Here is a 21,433-nt window from a genome sequence, read left to right as displayed (position 1 = left end):
CATGAACATTACCACATCAAAAACAAGTTTATAAGTCCAAAAACATCTTAGGGTAATGTTCCTAGTCCAATTCCAGCCAAAACAATCGAATATATGCATCCAACTCGATTTTTCAGCTACTTTTGCAAGTATAACAAGAAAACAAGCCTAGGCTCTGATACCACTGTTGGGTTATGAGCATTCTAACACTCCTAAGTGTACATGCAACCCTAAATACCTTGGATCTATGTTTTCTCTATTATACATACAATTATGAACATCCAAGGTATTATCCTAATCTAGCATACAAAATAATAAATATAACAAGATAGAATACATACCTCTTTGATGTAGAATGTCTTCATGAAGCTTGAGTGCCTAGTGCCCCAAGTGTGACACCTCAAATGCTTCACACAACACCAAATACACTTGGAATAACTTGAGAGAAACTTGAACACTCCTTGAAATCGTCTAGCCCTCACACTCACACATTAGTGCACGATTTCTTGAGCCATGGGATTCTTTTATATGGTGGCTATTAGGGTTACACCATGTAACTCATAACTTTACCTATTCCTTATGCTCCATGGATTTTAGCCTCCATGGAGTATCCATGGGTCACCCCATGGACTTAGTCCAACATAAGGAATCTTGGATCACAAGCCCACATATATAAGAATGAATGATTTACACAATCAACCCATATATTTAATTAGTCTCATTTTGATCACTTAGTTAATTCCAAATTAATTCTTGATCAATACTAATTAAATAACCTTATTAATATATTAGAACTTATAATATATTAACCAACCTTAAGTGTTATTTCTCTCATTATAGTCTATCCAAATGCATGATGTCATGCAACCCAAATGGACCATGCCGGGCCGGGTCAAGTCTTACCAATTATAGTTATGGACTTAGACATTAATCCAACAGTAGAAACTTTGGAGGATTGACCGTCATTTTCCCCTTTTCTATCAGGCTCCTTCCCTCTTTTCGCCGGTTTATCTGCAGTGTCGAGTGAGCTTTGCATTTCTGGAGTAAGATGTCGTGGCCCTGTAGGGGGTAGCTTCTTGTACTCAGTGATGACCTTGCTTTCATTGGAAACACATCTGTACATAGATTCTGGAACCGAACCAATAAAGATAAATTTGGAGGGATCTGAGACAAGAATCCTCGTCGTGTGGAAAGTAGCAATAGATGACATCAGTGAATCTACCATTGTTGGAACATGAAACTTTTCCATCGCCCATTGAGTAACAAGAGTCCAAAACCTAGCACATGATATTTCAGAGTACCGTGAAGAAGAGCTTATACTCTGAACCAGTTGAGACCATAAGATTGATCCAAAATCCATGTTAACCCCATGGTACAGACCATAAAGAAGGGTCATGAACGCCCGGCTCGTTCCATCAGAACCTGCAACCCTCTCCGATAAACCCTTGGAGAGGAGGGTAAATAGACCGTTCCACTGAGGAGGAAGACATGATTTCTTGAACTTGGTAACAGTGGTGAGAATCTCAGGATACCCCATATCATAGAACATCTTGAACAGTTGAGTAGTGGTAATGGAATCAGGGCTAATCATGGAATCATTGACAGCAAGGGAAATAAACAAAACCTAGCTTTTGAAATCGACGTCTTTTGATTGACGATCTCAAAGAAAACACGCTCCTTAGCTTTATCGTAGAGAGCAGTTGAGTAGACTTGAGAGAGCGGTGACATGGGAACACATTTAACCTGCGTGAGAGCAATCACCAGCGGGGAATACTTGAGACATTCGACCACATGAAGCATGTACGAATCATAGACGAATGGGTTCAGTTCAATGATAAGATTCTGATTGGGTTTGATGGTTAGAAGAGATGACTGAGCAGTTTGTTCATAAACAGCGGAAGATTTAGCCATTGTTGCAGGTGTGAAGAAGAAGATGAACAGTAGAAATTCGCCGGTGGTTCTTGAGAGAGAGAAGAATTGGTAAAGTAGCCCAAGAGGTGTGAGAAAAACTTATATACCATCGCCAGGAGAGAGAAAAAATCTTGAGTAATGATTCCATGATTTTCTGAATCGACGCCTGAAAAAGCATGATTTGACAGATGGGTTTCCCTAGGAAGACGTCATCAGGCGTGGGTTTAGGAACCGTTTAAAATTCGCGCGCCTTTCCATCCTTATCTCCTTTTCAAATTCTGAACCGTTTCAACTTCATGCTGACTCACCCTTTTCCTTGTAAATAAATTGACTCCACCGCAAAGAACCGAAGCTATATGTCTGAAAATAGCTCATTAGTAACCGAACAAGAGTTTGGAAAAATCGTAAAGACTTTCGTGCAGGATAGTGTGAAAGATAAAGAAATAAAGAAAAATTTATGTGGGATATAAGTGATGTCAAACAAGACATGAAACAGTGGATCCCTGACACGAATCTCTTCCTTCAAAGTCAAGAGAGACTTCAAAGTTCTTGTGTGGTTCCCCGTGAAAATACGATCAAATACTTGTTCAGAAGCATTGAAAGGCATCTTTTTATTATAAGGCTAGTGATGGTGGTTGAGCTTCAATCCATGCTTTGGTGCTCGACATAAGACCGAAAGTGGACGAAGTACTTGTGAGACCGATGTAGCCTATTAAACAAGTAGGTTTGGTCATTTTGCAGTGACTTGGTGAATAATAGAAATCTCAAAAAAAATAAAACAAAGTTGGATCCTATGGGAAGAAACGTCTTGGTGTTATACAATTTCATAAAGATCACGCAAAAATAAAAAGAGATTTCTTGAGGTAACAAGTAATAGCTTGAACATTAGAGCGTTCACCGTCAATTCATTTAAGGTATTGGATATTGGGTTTCACTTAGCACGTGGTGAATGAAACTAAGATCATTAACACAAAAGTTGTGTAACCATAAACCTCAGTGGCAAGTGCTGAGAGTCTCAAGGGTTACGATTATGAAACGAAAGTATATGGAGAATAGTGTAGGTGGTTAAAGAACCGAAAGTACCTCTGCTATATAAAAATGACAAAGCAGACAACTCTTTGACTCAATATGAGAAGAGTAAGGTAGCTCATGACTTGAGTGATTTTGGCGGCCTGATTGGGAAGAAACGATTGGTGTTTATCGAATCATTAAGGCTTCACTCAGAGTCTTGGAGGCTTCGGTCTACATGCAGCAGCATGCTTCTAGGGACACCTAGCTAGTACAAAGATAAGTAAGTTATACCTGCCCCAACATCATTTAGTGTCACATCTTGAAACTAGGTAATAATTGAGAGATAAAACTAAAAACAAATAGAAATATTTTTGTAGTTTTGGATTTTTCTGAAAAATAATAAAAACAGAAAATAAAATATTTTTGGATTTTTGTAATTTCTGAAAAATAAAAACAGAAAATAAAATATTTTTGATTGTTATGAATTTTCAAAAAAAAAAGATTAAAAAACAGAAAGGAAACTATTTTTGATTTTTATGAATAGAAACGAAGAAAATATATAAACAATGTACAAATTATACAACCGAAACATCACCTAAAAGTAGTGAAGCGAAATAGACCGAGCGTTCGGTTCATTTCGGTTCTGAAAAAATTCAGGAACCGAAATAGACCGAGCGTTCGCTCTATTTCGCATTCGGTTCATTTCGGTTCCCAAAAATTCAGGAGCCGAAATAGACCGAGCGTTCGCTCTATTTCGCTTGGATAAATTTTAATGAGGCGAAAGCGATTTCGGTACTGACTCAGCTTCCATCATTCCTAAGCCTTGTAAAATTTTGTTAAAGCTTGCTTCAAGTAAGGCTTTTGTAAAGATGTCAGCTAGTTGATCAGCGGTTCTAACAAAATGGATTTCGACATTACCATCCTCCACGTGATCCTTGATGTAATGATACCTCAGTGCGATATGTTTCGTTTTTTAGTGTTGCACTGGATTGTGACATATCCTTATTGCGCTTTCAGAGTCACAATACAAAGGGATTTTCTTCATGTTCAGGCCATAGTCTCTGAGTTGACTTTCTATCCATATGACGTGTGACGTACAAGACGCTGCAGCTATGTATTCGGCTTCGGCTGTGGAAAGAGACACACATGTTTGTTTCTTCGATTTCCAGCTGACGAGTTTACCCTCAAGAAACTTGTCACACCCCAAAACTGGAACGGCGGAATCGTTCAGGAGTGGAGGACGTCATGTTTAGTATCACGGGATATGTATATGGTAAGCAAGTAATGAACAACCATTTCATTTCGAAAGAAAGTGTTTACAATGTGTGTGTTCACAAAACATAGAATTAATACACAAATAACAAAACAAGACTTGAAGCTATAATGCTCCATCTTCTGAATCCCCAGTACGAGCACCTGTCTAATAGTCTCCTGAGAATACAAGTTATTTGAAAGAGTTGATCAGCAATTAAGCTGGTGAGTTCATAAGATTTTAGTGATGTGAGTAAGTTGTAAAGTGTTGTTGAAAATGTAGATGTAAAATGGTGTTGAAAATGTAGTTGTAACATGTAGTTGTAAAACGTTGTAAGTTGTACGTTCTGTTTTGAAAAGTTCGCCTGTTCCTCTAGAAAATCCTATATTTCCTACTTTGATGGAAGTTTAAGTAAAATGACACTACAACCCTTGCTATGGGTACTAAGCGGATACGAGTTATATAAGACTCAGAGTAAACAAACAATCGATTGTGCGCATCTGCCCTAAGCTCACAACCAAACGAGGAACAGAAATTAAGGCGGATAGCACACATCCTATTGGTTGTTAGATCATCGTCGTATATAACCCTAGTGTAAACACTTGTTACTCATGGAGTTAATTGTAATGGTTCCTTTATATCTAATGAAAAGTTCTTTAAGAAAAACCCATATTTCTTATAATAAAATGGTGACCACAGTGACTACTTTTATAATAGCTTAGTTTATACTGATATATATAATCCAATATCGGATAGAAAGTTAACTGGGTGAATCTGCCCTAAGCCCACAACCAAACAAGGAACAGGAAGTAAGGCGGAAGGCACACATCCAACTACCTATTGGGTATTAGTTTTATATATAAACATGGTGTATAAACTAAGGTATTATAGAGTTACTCACCTAAGGTCCTTTAAATTGTACTGGTTTAATAAAATGGATTAAACCCTTTACTAGGAAGTTTCTAGTTTTGTATACCAAAAGTACTGATTTTAGAAAGTATGTTTTGTACTAGAAAAACTATGCTTTGACTCTGTGTCCTATAACCTGGCCCATACCTGGTTCCCTTATGATGACTTAATGTATACTAAGCATACATATATATATAATCGGGTAGAAAATAGATTGGGTGAATTCGTTCCAAGCCCACAACCAAACAAGGAACAGGAAATGAAGCGGAGAGCACACATCCTATTACCTGTCGGACTCTATTGGTATATATATATATATATATATATATATATATATCTTGTGATGTATACATTAAGGAATCATAAGACTAGCATTATGGTCCTTTCTTTTAAACGTAGCCTTCTATCAAGGCATCTTCTGTTATGTGCTAAACTCGACTGTTCAGTTTGTCGATTGTAAAAATGTATATTTTCCCTAGTTTATAACTATCTTGACTCGAAAATAGTTTGAGTTTGACTTTCAGGTGGTACTCTCACTTTATGAAAGTAATGGGAAATGTAAGTACACAGTTGTTGTTTATAATGACATGCGGATGTACTAATAACCTAAAAACATATTTGTTTTATTACGGTTATAATGTGAAGGCTAGAACCCCTACTAAACGCTCTCCATGTCAAGAGATTAAGGGAACCAAACGCGACCTCTGCAAATTCTTGCAAGCCGTGTAATTCACATTAAAGTATATGATCATGTATACCCAATATAACTATCACCTTTTTAAAACAATGAGTTAGTGATTCATTGGTACAATTAGATCATGTATGTGTTCTCATGCTATAGCAACCTAACTTGTTTTTTTTGTACTGTATATCGTACGTTCTGTTTGTTTCTCGTAATTGTGTGTTCTCTCTGTATGGTATTGTTTGATTCTCTTCACTATATGTTCTGTATGGTATTGTTTGTTTCTCTCCACTGTGTGTTTGACTCATGTATGAACTGACTCTTTATGTGCTTCATTGTACTAGAAGTAATGAATAGCATTCTCCTAAACTATACCTATTATAGTTTACTAATGTTCTACTTGGACTGTTATTGAAAAGACTCATTTATCTACTAAGTTATGCTTGTACTTTAAAAACGGAGTTTTGTATAACTATAAAGTAACATAACTTTAAAAGAGTTTTTGAAATGTTTTGACAACTTATAAGTGACATAAGTAACATTTTGAAAGATGTTTATAACAAACATTTACACAATTATCATTGTGTTCAACTTGTATCCCCCCCCTTAAAACAGTTAAAAGATTCATTACGGGGTATGAACTCACCTGATGTGGGTGATTCAAACGGGTATGCGTGTAAGGATGAGAAGTTCCACGAATGAAGTCCCAAGACACAATAGGTCCTAAATGACATATAAGGACACATATTGACATGAATATAGTGTTTATAACAACTATATGAAAGAAAACACCTTCCGGGACTAGGAAACACTTTGACCAAGTGTTGGAATCACATGTGATTCATCAAAGGAAAGTGAAATGGCACTAACATGAGTTTACGGTCCTAATGGGTTTACAGCCGTAAACCCATGGTAACTTCTACCATTTGGTGTTTTAAGGTCTAACAAGTCAAGGTTAAGCATACTATGATCAAGTCCAAGCCTTAGGAAGTAATTGTGGCACCATTGCACCACTTTATAGAGTTTACGGCCCATGGACCATTCCTCATGAGTTTACGGCCGTAAACTCATGGTCAGACTTGGCTAAGTGTTGGTTTGAAAGCTAGGGAAACTTTAAGGACTTTTGCTCTATACTTGTATGAGAAAGACCACCTCAAATGAGGCTTTTGATGAGTTTACGGCCCAAAGGGGTTTACGGCCGTAAACTCATGGTCATTGTGCACTTGAGAGTAGTTTAAGGTCCTAATCTCATCCATGAAGGGTCCTGGGTCACTAGCTTTGCATCTTATAGGGTTTATGGCCAAAATGGCAACCTTAAAGGGGTTTACGGCCTTGGGAGATGGCTTGGCCGTAAACTCCTTTTGTCTTTGTGTTCTTGATGTTTTCAAGTCTCTAAGAATGGATACTAACTAGATTATAAGTATAAGGAAGAGTACTTACGATCTAGAAGCTTGAAATGGTTGATATTGGCCAAGAACACTAGTATGTGTTCTTGGTGTTCTTGGTGTAACTTGAAGATCTAAGAAAATAGTGATTTCTATGGATGAAATCATGGAAGGATACTAGATTAAGTGATGTATCAACAAATCTAGGAAGAATACTTACTTATGTGAAGATCTTGGAAGGAAAACTTGATGATACTTGAGAGGATTTGAAGGGAAATCGGCCAAGGAAAGGAAAGAATGGGAAAAATGGCCAAGTATCATCTATATACCCTTGAGTTTACGGCCACATGAGTTTACGGCCGTAAACTCATGGTCTTGTGGCCGTGAACTCATTTAGATGAGGTTTAGGTTTGCTTTGCTACTCTGTGGTTCTAGCAGGTACTTTCTAACACTTAATCCTTAAGTGTATTAGGCTCAAAACTCCTTAGAATGACCTTTAACCCGGCTAGAACTCAACACTAATGAGTTTGACACTCAGTTGAGTTGATTGACTGGGTCTTAAAAGCAAAAATTTTCCGGGTTGTCACATCATCCCCCCGTTAGATGGAATTTCGTCCCGAAATTAGCTTTCTTAGCATTACTACTAGGGTTGCGCTCCTCTCATTAGCAGAATACTCACTCGTAGACTTGGCAACTTTGCCCTTCTGTTCATGATAGGATTCGTACTTGGTCCATCTATCATTACCTCGTATATACAAGTCGTATATAATTAGGGTTAGTAAGACGGTCGGATGTGCGACTTTGCCCCAGGTCCACAACCAAACAAGGAACAGGAGATAGGGCGGAAACACACATACTAAATCTGCGTAATCATAATCATACACCACCCTCGCGTATACACTAAATAGTGATAGGTGGGCTGTATTCGTCCATCTCCTCTGTGCTCGAACTGTTGGACGAGTGGTATTTCGTGACAGTCTGCGGACATCTGACGATAAGGCTTCGGAGGACAAAGTACTCTTCACACGAGTACTTCGGGGTTTAGAATATGAAAGATAAAATTGAGGTTTAGGTCGGACTTTCGATACTAATAACGAAAGTTTCGAGAACTTGCCGATCGAGGCGATAGAAACATATGAACTCAGTATGGTGAGGACCATGCCAACTCATGACGAATGAAAGCAACGGACTCTTTACTGAACAAAGTTTTGGTCAAATGAAAGAAACGTCTGATATACGACGATGTATCCCTTGTATGCTCGATATTGTACTCCTAGTATGTTCGAAAATGTACTCTTTGTAAATGTTCCCGTGTTTCCTGTTTTCTCTTGAAGTTAACACTCCTACGTATCGTATCGCTATGTGCGCATACATACAAACGAAAGTGCTCTAATAACTGGTGGGGATACTTTATATCATAATCCTCCTTGGTACCACTACAATCGCCTGCCATATACAAGTTATGAATATTTAAGATGAACCAGGCAGTCGACTGAGTAACTCTGCCTCAAATCCTCAACCAATTAAGGAATGGGGACCTAAGCGGAGTCACTCACTCTAAGTCTGCAACATCTTAGTTGTGCACAACCCTGATGTATATGGTAAGCCATAATAGCTTCTCTAAGGGATCTTTTAGTTCTCTTGAATACTGTGACCTATTTCAACATGTGAGTTATTATAATTACTTTTAGGTGTTATCCCCAAATTTTAATCTTATATGAATATAAATTAATTTTAAAAGCAATTACTATTTCGAAAACGTACCGCTACTCGTCGACGACTCCGGGGTAGATTCTCATGCGGTGATCATCAAAATGCATCCATCCGCGCCTGAGTTCCTTTTTATCGGGCAGTCCCTCTGAAAATGTCCAGTCTCACCACAACCATAGCAGGCTTGGTTTTCTTCAGCTCCGAGGACTTGGGAGATCGGTTGAGCCGATGCCCTACAGAAACGGACTGTGTGTCCCTTTCTGTGGCAGTTCAGACACTGCATTTCCCGGCATACTCCGGTGTGGTGAAAGTTGCACTTTCCACACTTCGGGAGGGTTCCAGCATAGCGACTGGCAGGTGCTGAAGGAGTAGGCGTCGTAGCGGCGTACATACTACTCGCTCGTTGCTCTTGCGGGGTGTCTTGTGTTGTTCGCTTCTTCTTCCTCTTGTTCCCCGACTTCTGATTATAGTCCTCTTCCCTCGATGGCTCGGGAATAGGGACTTTTACACCATGGCGGACTCCATGGTCGATGAGTAAAATGACACTACAACCCTTGCTATGGGTACTAAGCGGATACGAGTTATATAAGACTCAGAGTAAACAAACAATCGATTGTGCGCATCTGCCCTAAGCTCACAACCAACCGAGGAACAGAAATTAAGGCGGATAGCACACATCCCATTGGTTGTTAGATCATCGTCGTATATAACCCTAGTGTAAACACTTGTTACTCATGGAGTTAATTGTAATGGTTCCTTTATATCTAATGAAAAGTTCTTTAAGAAAAACCCATATTTCTTATAATAAAATGGTGACCACAGTGACTACTTTTATAATAGCTTAGTTTATACTGATATATATAATCCAATATCGGATAGAAAGTTAACTGGGTGAATCTGCCCTAAGCCCACAACCAAACAAGGAACAGGAAGTAAGGCGGAAGGCACACATCCAACTACCTATTGGGTATTAGTTTTATATATAAACATGGTGTATAAACTAAGGTATTATAGAGTTACTCACCTAAGGTCCTTTAAATTGTACTGGTTTAATAAAATGGATTAAACCCTTTACTGGGAAGTTTCTAGTTTTGTATACCAAAAGTACTGATTTTGGAAAGTATGTTTTGTACTAGAAAAACTGTGCTTTGACTCTGTGTCCTATAACCTGGCCCATACCTGGTACCCTTATGATGACTTAATGTATACTAAGCATACATATATATAGAATCGGGTAGAAAATAGATTGGGTGAATTCGTTCCAAGCCCACAACCAAACAAGGAACAGGAAATGAAGCGGAGAGCACACATCCTATTACCTGTCGGACTCTATTGGTATATATATATATATATATATATATATATATATATATATATATATATATATATATATATATATCTTGTGATGTATACATTAAGGAATCATAAGACTAGCATTATGGTCCTTTCTTTTAAACGTAGCCTTCTATCAAGGCATCTTCTGTTATGTGCTAGACTCGACTGTTCAGTTTGTCGATTGTAAAAATGTATATTTTCCCTAGTTTATAACAATCTTGACTCGAAAATAGTTTGAGTTTGACTTTCAAGTGGTACTGTCACTTTATGAAAGTAATGGGAAATGTAAGTACACAGTTGTCGTTTATAATGACATGCGGATGTACTAATAACCTAAAAACATATTTGTTTTATTACGGTTATAATGTGAAGGCTAGAACCCCTACTAAACGCTCTCCATCTCAAGAGATTAAGGGAACCAAACGCGACCTCTGCAAATTCTTGCAAGCCGTGTAATTCACATTAAAGTATATGATCATGTATACCCAATATAACTATCACCTTTTGTTTAAAACAATGAGTTAGTGATTCATTGGTATAATTAGATCCTGTATGTGTTCTCATGCTATAGCAACCTAACTTGTTTGTTTTGTACTGTATATTGTACGTTCTGTTTGTTTCTCGTAATTGTGTGTTCTCTCTGTATGGTATTGTTTGATTCTCTTCACTATATGTTCTGTATGGTATTGTTTGTTTCTCTTCACTGTGTGTTTGACTCATGTATGAACTGACTCGTTGTGTGCTTCATTGTACTAGAAGTAATGAATAGCATTCTCCTAAACTATACCTATTATAGTTTACTAATGTTCTACTTGGACTGTTATTGAAAAGACTCATTTATCTACTAAGTTATGCTTGTACTTTAAAAACGGAGTTTTGTATAATTATAAAGTAACATAACTTTAAAAGATTTTTTGAAATGTTTTGACAACTTATAAGTGACATAAGTAACATTTTGAAAGATGTTTATAACAAACATTTACACAATTATCATTGTGTTCAACTTGTATTCCCCCCCCCCCCCCCCTTAAAACAGTTAAAACAGTTAAAAGATTTATTACGGGATATGAACTCACCTGATGTGGGTGACTCAAACGAGTATGCGTGTAAGGATGAGAAGTTCCACGAATGAAGTCCCAAGACACAATAGGTCCTAAATGACATATAAGGACACATATTGACATGAATATAGTGTTTATAACAACTATATGAAAGAAAACACCTTCCGGGACTAGGAAACACTTTGACCAAGTGTTGGAATCACATGTGATTCATCAAAGGAAAGTGAAATGTCACTAACATGAGTTTACGGTCATGGGTTTATGATCCTAATGGGGTTACGGCCGTAAACCCATGGTAACTTCTACCATTTGGTGTTTTAAGGTCTAACAAGTCAAGGTTAAGCATCCTATGATCAAGTCCAAGCCTTAGGAAGTAATTGTGGCACCATTGCACCACTTTATAGAGTTTACGGCCCATGGACCATTCCTCATGAGTTTACGGCCGTAAACTCATGGCCAGACTTGGCTAAGTGTTGGTTTGAAAGCTAGGGAAACTTTAAGGACTTTTGCTCTATACTTGTATGAGAAAGACCACCTCAAATGAGGCTTTTGATGAGTTTACGGCCCAAAGGGGTTTACGGCCGTAAACTCATGGTCATTGTGCACTTGAGAGTAGTTTAAGGTCCTAATCTCATCCATGAAGGGTCCTGGGTCACTAGCTTTTCATCTTATAGGGTTTATGGCCAAAATGGCAACCTTAAAGGGGTTTACGGCCTTTGGAGATGGCTTGGCCGTAAACTCCTTTTGTCCTTGTGTTCTTGATGTTTTCAAGTCTCTAAGCATGGATACTAACTAGATAACAAGTATAAGGAAGAGTACTTACGATCTAGAAGCTTGAAATGGTTGATATTGGCCAACAACACTAGTGTGTGTTCTTGGTGTTCTTGGTGTAACTTGAAGATCTAAGAAAAGAGTGATTTCTATGGATGAAATCATGGAAGGATACTAGATTAAGTGATGTATCAACAAATCTAGGAAGAATACTTACTTACGTGAAGATCTTGGAAGGAAAACTTGATGATACTTGAGAGGATTTGAAGGGAAATCGGCCAAGGAAAGGAAAGAATGGGAAAAATGGCCAAGTATCATCTATATACCCTTGAGTTTACGGCCACATGAGTTTACGGCCGTAAACTCATGGTCTTGTGGCCGTGAGCTCATTTAGATGAGGTTTAGGTTTGCTTTGCTACTCTGTGGTTCTAACAGGTACTTTCTAACACTTAATCGTTAAGTGTATTAGGCTCAAAACTCCTTAGAATGACCTTTAACCGGGCTAGAACTCAACACTAATGAGTTTGACACTCAGTTGAGTTGATTGACTGGGTCTTAAAAGCAAAAATTTTCTGGGTTGTCACAAAACTGACACCCGCCAGTTGTGCTCTTTCGGTCCAGTCCACATCCACCTAGATTGGCATCAGAGAATGCTTGTACGAAGAATCCCGATTTCGCCGGGTACCACAGACCGAGAGATGAGGTTCGCTTCAGATATCGGAAAATATTTTTCACAGCTATCATGTGAGGTTCGCGTGGATTAGCTTGAAACATGGCACAATAACAGACAGAAAACATTATGTATGGTCGACTAGCTGTTAGATACATTAAAGAACCTATCATTTGGCGATAGAGGGTCATGTCAACAGCTGGTTTTTCCAGAAAAGGTGTTAACTTCGTGCCAAACGCCATAGGAACCTTCACTTTTGATTCTCCCATCATTCCAAACTTGGCTAGTAAGGTCTTGGTGTAGGCCTCTTGATTAATAAAAATGCCTTCGGGTCCCTGTCTAATATTCAAGCCAAGGAAAAAGTTAATTGGACCCATTGAGCTCATCTCAAACTTAGTCCCCATCAACTTCCCGAATTCAGCTGTGAGGCTGGGATTCGTGGAACCGAAGATGATATCATCGACATAAATTTGGACGATCATAAGGTGGTTACCTTCTTTCTTACGAAAGAAGGTTGGGTCAACCGAACCTTGTTTAAACTTAGACATTTTTAGAAATCGAGTAAGTGTTTCATACCATGCCCTAGGAGCTTGCTTCAGACCATAGACCGCCTTGTACATAATATAGCAATGATCTGGATACTTTTCGTTCACAAAACCAGGTGGTTGTTCTATGTACACCGTCTCTTATAATTCTCCATTTAAGAATGCACACTTAACATCCATTTGGAAAACTTCAAAGTCTTTGTGAGCAGCGTATGCCAGAAAGATCCAAACTGATTCTAGCCTTGCTACAGGAGCGAAGGTTTCTTCGTAATCTATCCCTTCTTCCTGATAATATCCCTTGACCACCAGCCTTGCCTTGTTGCGAATTACATTTCCATCTTTTTCCATCTTGTTTCTGAAAACCCACTTCAATCCAACCACAGATGCATCCTTTGGTGTAGGAATCAGTCTCCATACTTTGTTTCGCTCAAATTCATTGAGTTCGTCTTGCATTGCTTGTACCCAATCAGAGTGATTGAGTGTAGTGTTAATAGTCTTTGGTTCAACTTTGGAGACAAACGAATTAAACATGCAAAATTCCACTTGAGAGAACAATGCAATTTGTTTCGCTTTCATTTGAGAACATGTGAGAACTCTTTCCGATGATTCACCAATGATTTGGGTTTTTGGATGATCTTTTGTCCATTTGGTGAGGGGAGGGTAATTTGGATCATAGGAGGGATCCAGATCAACATTTACTTCTTCTTCGAATTCTGACTGTGTATCATCATTTTCATTATTGACATTCTCCCCCTCGAATGATGAAACAGTTTCGGCTTCAGGCTCAGAATTCTCCCCCTCGATTGGACGTTCAGTGTGTATGGTGGTTGATGGATTCTTGCTCTCCCCCTGGATAGTAGAATGGGAAGATTCACTTGGCTTTTGAGATTTTTCAGATTCTTGAGATCCACTGGAACTGGAAGGTTTGCTTTCCATGATTTTCGCAGCTTCGTCAATTACCTTCTTCAGATTATCTACTTCGTTGTCAGCCGCTTTCGCTTCAGAGAGAATAGCTTTCTCCGGTTCATCAAAGAGCTTCACATATTCTTCAAATAAGTTGGAAATGGGAATCAAGACTTGACCGGTTTGAGGAAAGATTTCATTCATTGGTTCTTTGCTCGATGTGAGTTTCTTCACGTAGTTATCATCAAACGACACGTAATATGTTTCTTCGATTTTCTTTGATCGTTTATTCAGAACTCTGTATGATTTTGAAGTAAGCGAATACCCAAGAAAAATTCCTTCGTCTGCCTTCACATCAAACTTGTTTCGGTTCTCTTTAGAATTGAATATAAATCATCTCGAACCGAACACATGGAAAAACTTGACGTTAGGCTTGCAGTTGTTCAGGATTTCATAAGGAGTTATTGTGAATCGCTAGTTGAGTATAGATCGGTTCTGGGTGTAGCAAGCAGCGGCAATAGCATCAGCCCAGAAATACAGGGGCAATGAAGCGAAGCTGAGCATGGTTCGAGCTGCTTCACACAACGATCGGTTTCGCCTTTCAACGACCCCATTTTGTTGTGGAGTATAGGGAGCATAGAAATTGTGAGACACTCCCTTTTCAACAAGGAATTCTTCAAACACTTGATTTTTGAATTCCAACCCATTGTCGCTGCGAATGTTTCTAACCACCTTTCTTAGTTGAAGCTCTACTTGATTTATGAAGACTTTGAGCTTAAGCGTTGCTTCTGATTTCTGTTTAAGAAAGAAAACCCAGGTGAACTGAGAAAAATCATCAACTATGACAAGTATATATTTGTTACTACTGATGCTTTCAATAGCCGAAGGTCCACATAACATATAGTTGTTCCTATATATTGAACTCACCGTAAAATAACCGGGGACTAAATGATAATTTGGGCAGCACTTCGGCTCTAAATATGACTTTCTGTGACGAAACCGGGGATTTCAGTTGAAAACCGGCCTTACTCGGGCAGAGTTTCGGCTCGAAAATATAATTTTCTCGGGAACTTCGGAGTGTCGGGACTTGCTTCGGGTGTCGGGAATGATACCGGGACTTCGGGGGGTTAAAGTGGGTAAAAAAGGGTTTTAGAGTGAAAGGAATTGAAAAATGGCAACCAAAATACGGGCAGCCTTGCATCCCTTTTATAGGGTCCGAAGCAGCTCACTACGCGGGGAGTAGTTCCTCGGTACGCGGGGCGTACGGGACACGCGTCCGATGATCTGAAGGAAGGGCACGTGGCTCGGACGTGTCCACTACATGGCTATCATGCGAAGAAGGGGGACGTGGCTGGCTTCGGGTCGCATACGTGCGAAGTACGCTGGGCGTACGAAGCGAAGTACGCTGGGTGTACCCTTCGGATAACCCTCGAATTTTTATTTATTTTTATTTAAAAAAGTTCAAAAATTCATATCTTTTGCATACGAGTTCCATTTTTTGTGTTCTTTATATCCACACGTAGGTGAGATTATACTCTACAACTTCCTCCGTCGGCTAATTTTGACTTCATTTTTAATATTATATTTTTAACGGGCCGGGACAGGGAAAGTCCGTTAAAAATTCATAACTTCTTCATCCGATGTCTGTTTTCGTCTGTCTTTTTACCGTTGTACTAATATTGACGAGATCTTCGATTCTCATTTAGGTTGCATTGGCTAAAAATCACTCGATCTTTATTTCGAGTTTTTAGCTGTCTACTGCTATTCCGAAACTTAGAAAAATCATAACTTCCTCATACGAAGTCAGATTTGAACGTTCTTTTTATGAAAATTCTCGGTTTAACAAATACTACGACTTTCATTTAGATCACTAGGGCTAAAAAGTAGTTTATCAAGAACTCACTTTTTACGTCATACGGTGTCGTGCCGAATCTGTCGCGAAACTTCAAATAGTCATAACTTCTTCGTTATAACTCGAATTTTGATGAGGTTTTCGCCTAAATGTTTCTAACGAAATTCTTTACAACTTTCATTAACATGATTTTACTTATTTTCAAATTTTATATTTTCGTTAAATTTCAATATTCGACTTTAGATTGGAATCTCATAAGACTTCTAATATTTTCCGAGCGATTCTAAACATAGTTTTACTTCATTTCTAGTAAAAACTATCTGTTAGAACTCAACGCTCAAATTCATATAATATTTCATTATATTTTTCACTTTTAAAATTACATAACACGAAAACTGAACGTGTATGTTACAAATACCTCCTCCTTTTGAGGATTTCGTCCCCGAAATCATAACGATATAAATGACTGGGAATATTTCGCTCTTATCTCATTCTTATTTTCCCAATTATAATTTGGGCCTCGATGGTGTTTCCACTTGACGCGTACCAACTTCAAGACATATGCACAAAGCATATCTTCTACCGTTTGGATTGTTCTATCCGTCTGACTATCTCCTTCTTCAATTCTCTGAGTGAAATTTCATCACTACACGAGATATGGTTCTCTGAACCAATCAATTCACTTCACAGATCTATATTAGTCGGACTCGATTCTTTACGACCATTAAGGTCTAAACGAAAATCATCTTCTTAGTCATCACCGAAACGAAGGTAATGACATACTCGAACAAAAACGGAATCAATTTCTAGCTTCTTGGTAACCTTGTGACTTTCCCCGATCCAAGTGTGAGTCATGTGGTTCCAGTAGTATAGGCCTCTACTACTATTTACACCTACTCATACTCGTCCCAAGTATTTTCTCGCAGTTCCCAAGTCACTATTGAAAATTTTTCACAAAGAAACTTTCACACTTGAGTGTGTTCAAACAAGTATATACAACAATTTCTCCTAGACTCAACTAGGGATTTCACGTTTCTATCAAACATATTTTGGATTTCTTAAATTCACCTTCTAGAATTCTTTTTATGCATAAGCTCGATCTAGCATATCCTAATATTTTTCTTAGGTCGATGAGAATTTCATTTCCAAATTCTTCATATAAATTCTTTCTCGGGTAGTGTCTACTTTACAAGACACATTATACCAGAATTTACTCTAGTAGTGTGAAGACGAACGATCTCCAACTATCTGCATCATTTTCTAACTCATGCAAATCACCATGCACATTTATTCATTTCATTATCATTCCATGACATCGTCATTCATGTATATGATTAAGTCCTCTTCTTAGGAGTCTATCCAAGGAAGTCTGCATTATAGCTGCATCTCAGCATGTTCTACTAGCTTCAACTTGATTCTCTGTCATTCCTAATTACAACATCTCTTCTCATATAATACTATAAGTATATATCTTCTTCAACTAAGTACTCTATCTTACTCTAACAAGTAAGTCACTCAGCCTTTTCACAATCAAATAACCTATTTCACCATCCTAATCATGTATGTTAAAGTTGACTTAACACACAATGGAACTTTCATAAGGATGTGATAGAAGTCAATTGCCACTCAGTATTATTAAATACTAAGTCTGAACATCCTGTATATGGTTACTAATTGAACTACATACTACATCAAATGTTTAGGCAAAGTCTTGGCCTATTGAGTCTGAAAACTTCATTAGCCTTTCCTTTGATCTTCATTTAATTCTTCTAAATCTTGCACAACATCAATTGCGATACTGCCGAAGTATTGATCACCATCTTCGGTTCTTCCTACTCTATAAGCAATTATTGCTTCAATCTAGACAGCGGTGGAACAACTTCATCGGTTATATATGCCAAAACATTCATCTCATCCGAATGTAATTCAAATACACATCATTCTTCTGAAAATTTGGAGCAATATAGTATTTTAGAATATTATGATTTATTATTACCTAATACTTTACTTAAGTCTTTCCTATGGTTTGTATCCATATACTCCTAATGAATCCGTTCATATATTGAACTTCTGACGGTTTAGTCTAAATACCAATCTGTGGAATGTAGTTCACTTAAACCACCGCTCTGATACCATGATTGAAAGAACCTCTTTCAAAACTTTCGTATTTCTGAAAGACCAAAACTTTCATACTTCACAATATTGTTACTCCAAAACATGCTACATGCATATTTATAAACAATATTTTACATTGATAATTTGATTACAAAAGATTGGATACAAATCGACTAATTTTTAGTATATTACATAACTACCCAGGATATTTAAGCTTTTATACAAACGTAAACCCAAATACAAAAGTAATAGTATAAACTATTATAAATCTTCCAACAGTATATGTCTACTGAATTCTCATTACCTGCAATTGTTAAACACTAAGAGGGGTAAGCGGTGATGCTTAGTGAGTTCAATAATAGATACAATATAACGTTATGCCATATATATACTTTAATATGGCAGAAGCAAAGGGGTACAGGGAAAAACAAAGGCATATGTGAAATGCGACAAGCTTTCCCTATCAATCGATGATTTGATTCAATGATATACAATCAATGAGACATAACAATTTCAATACTTGATATACATCAATAACACTTTGGCACAAATGGCACAGAAGACATACGATTTCTGATTAAACATTTTGGTAGATTTCAGGCTTTTAGCCCTATCTAACCTTCTGCCAATGCCATAGAATAGAAGTCATTCTCTTACGAGACGTGCTCTACATGGCCAGAGGCTACATACCAGTACCACCGTGAATCTAAGTCCTTTCACTGATCACATGGTCAAAGGTACAACTTTGCTACCATAATAGCGGAAATAATAACACGAGATTATAACACGGAAAAGCACATAGCACATATAACACATAACATACAATTGTTCCTATATATTGAACTCACCGTGAAATAACTGGGGATTAAATGATAATTTGGGCAGCACTTCGGCTCTAAATATGACTTTCTGTGACGAAACCAGGGATTTTAGTTGAAAACCGACCTTACTCGGGCAGAGTTTCGGCTCGAAAATATAATTTTCTCGGGAACTTCGGAGTGTCGGGACTTGCTTCGAGTGTCGGGAATGATACCGGGACTTCGGGGGTTAAAAGTGGGTAAAAAGGGTTTTAGAGTGAAAGGAATTGAAAAATAGCAACCAAAATACAGGCAGCCTCGCATCCCTTTTATAGGGTCTGAAGCAGCTCACTACTCGGGGCGTAGTTCCTCGGTACGCGGGGCGTACGGGACACGTGTCCGATGATCTGAAGGAAGAGCACGTGGCTCGGACGTGTCCACTACGTGGCTATCATGCGAAGAAGGGGGACGTGGCTGGCTCCGGGTCGCATACGTGCGAAGTACGTTGGGCGTACGAAGCGAAGTACGCTGGGCGTACCCTTCGGATAACCCTCGAATTTTTATTTATTTTTATTTAAAAAAAATATCAAAAATTCATATCTTTTGCATACAAGCTCCGTTTTTGGCGTTCTTTATATCCACGTGTAGGTGAGATTATACTCTACAACTTCCGTTTAGACTCCGTCGGCTAATTTTAACTTCATTTTTAATATTATATTTTTAACGGGCCAGGACAGGAAAAGTCCATTAAAAATTCATAACTTCTTCATCCGATGTCCGTTTTCATCTGTCTTTTTACCGTTTTACTAGTATAGACGAGACCTTCGATTCTCGTTTAGGTTGCATCGGCTAAAAATCACTCGATCTTTATTTCGAGTTTTTAGTTGTCTACTGCTATTCCGAAACTTAGAAAAATCATAACTTCCTCATACGAAGTCAGATTTGGACGTTCTTTTTATGAAAATTCTTGGTTTAACGAATACTACGACTTTCATTTAGATCACTAGGACTAAAAAGTAGTTTATCAAAAACTCATTTTTTACGTCATACGGCGTCGTGTCAGTTTTGTCGCGAAACTTCAAATAGTCATAACTTCTTCGTTATAACTCGGATGTCGATGAGGTTTTCGCATAAATGTTTCTAATGAGATTCTTTACAACTTTCATTAACATAATTTTACTTATTTTCAAATTTTATATTTTCGTTAAATTTCAATATTTGACTTTTGATTGGAATCTCATAAGACTTCCAATATTTTCCGAGCGATTCTAAACATAGTTTTACTTCATTTCTAGTAAAAACTATCTGTTAGAACTCAACGCTCAAATTCATATAATATTTCATTATATTTTTCACTTTTAAAATTACATAACATGAAAACTGAACGTGTATGTTACAGTCGTCATAAATCGGAAATCGGGAAACAACAGATGGACAGAGAGAATAATTATAATCCATGTCTCAGTCCATATGATATCTAGAATGGAGGAATACATGATCCCTTATCTAATGGACACGTCATTTAACTAGGTCAGAGTTCGACAGCGGCTTTAAGAGCTACGATTGCTAGTCGGGATCTTGGAGTCATACTTGAATAATAGTTTTAGACTTAGCCAAGCGGGAGACTGTTGGATTAGATGTATAAGCCCATTACTATTATTGGTATGTACTCGACCTGAGAGTAGCATGGTCCATTTGGGTTGCATGGCATCGGAACAATTGGATAGACAAATGAGAAAAGGTTATTTATGATTTATATTAATATATTATAAGTTCTAATATATTAATATGAAATCATATTATTTAATTAGTATTGATCAAGAATTAATTTGGAATTAATTTTGTGATAAAAAGAGACTAATTAAATATATGGGGATTGATTATGTAAATCATTCATTCTTATATATGTGGGCTTGTGATCCATAGTCCTTTATGTTGGGCTTAACCCATGTGGTAACCCATGGATACTCCATGGAGGTTAAAACCCATGGATCATGAAGGAAATGGAAATTCATGCACTTTAGGGTTTACATGGTGTAACCCTAAATGAGCCACACTATAGAAAGGACCCCATGGTTTATGAAATGGCACTAGTAGAGACACAAAGAGGGCAAAGTTGATTTCATAGAGTGAACCAAGTAACCTCTTCTCAAGTTATTCCAATTGTTGGTGGTGTTGTGTGATTCCATTTGAGGTGCAACACTTGGGGCACTAAGCTCTTAAAGGTTCAAGACTTCAAGCTCCATCAAAAGGTATGTCATCTAACTAGACTTTTGTAGTATAGATACTCCATTGTATGCTAGTTAGGATAATACCTTGGAAAAATTGATGTTTGCATGTATAATAGAGAAAACATAGATCCAAGGTATATAGGGTTGCATGTACACCATAGGAGTGGTAGAATGCTCAAAAACCCAACAAAACTCCCTTGTGTACTTTCCCGCACGTGTTGTACTGACACCGGCCCTGTTGGCCTTTCACCCGATGATCAAAAGTCTTGGGTCTCTCCCCGGGACCCTCTACTATATACACATGGCACGACCCT

The sequence above is a fragment of the Lactuca virosa genome, chromosome 9 (assembly GCF_052849685.1).
Source record: "Lactuca virosa cultivar CGN04683 chromosome 9, Lactuca_virosa_CGN04683_v6, whole genome shotgun sequence".
In the NCBI taxonomy this organism is placed as follows: Eukaryota; Viridiplantae; Streptophyta; class Magnoliopsida; order Asterales; family Asteraceae; genus Lactuca; species Lactuca virosa.
The sequence above is the reverse complement of the archived record's forward strand: the minus strand, read 5'-3'. Positions refer to the sequence as shown.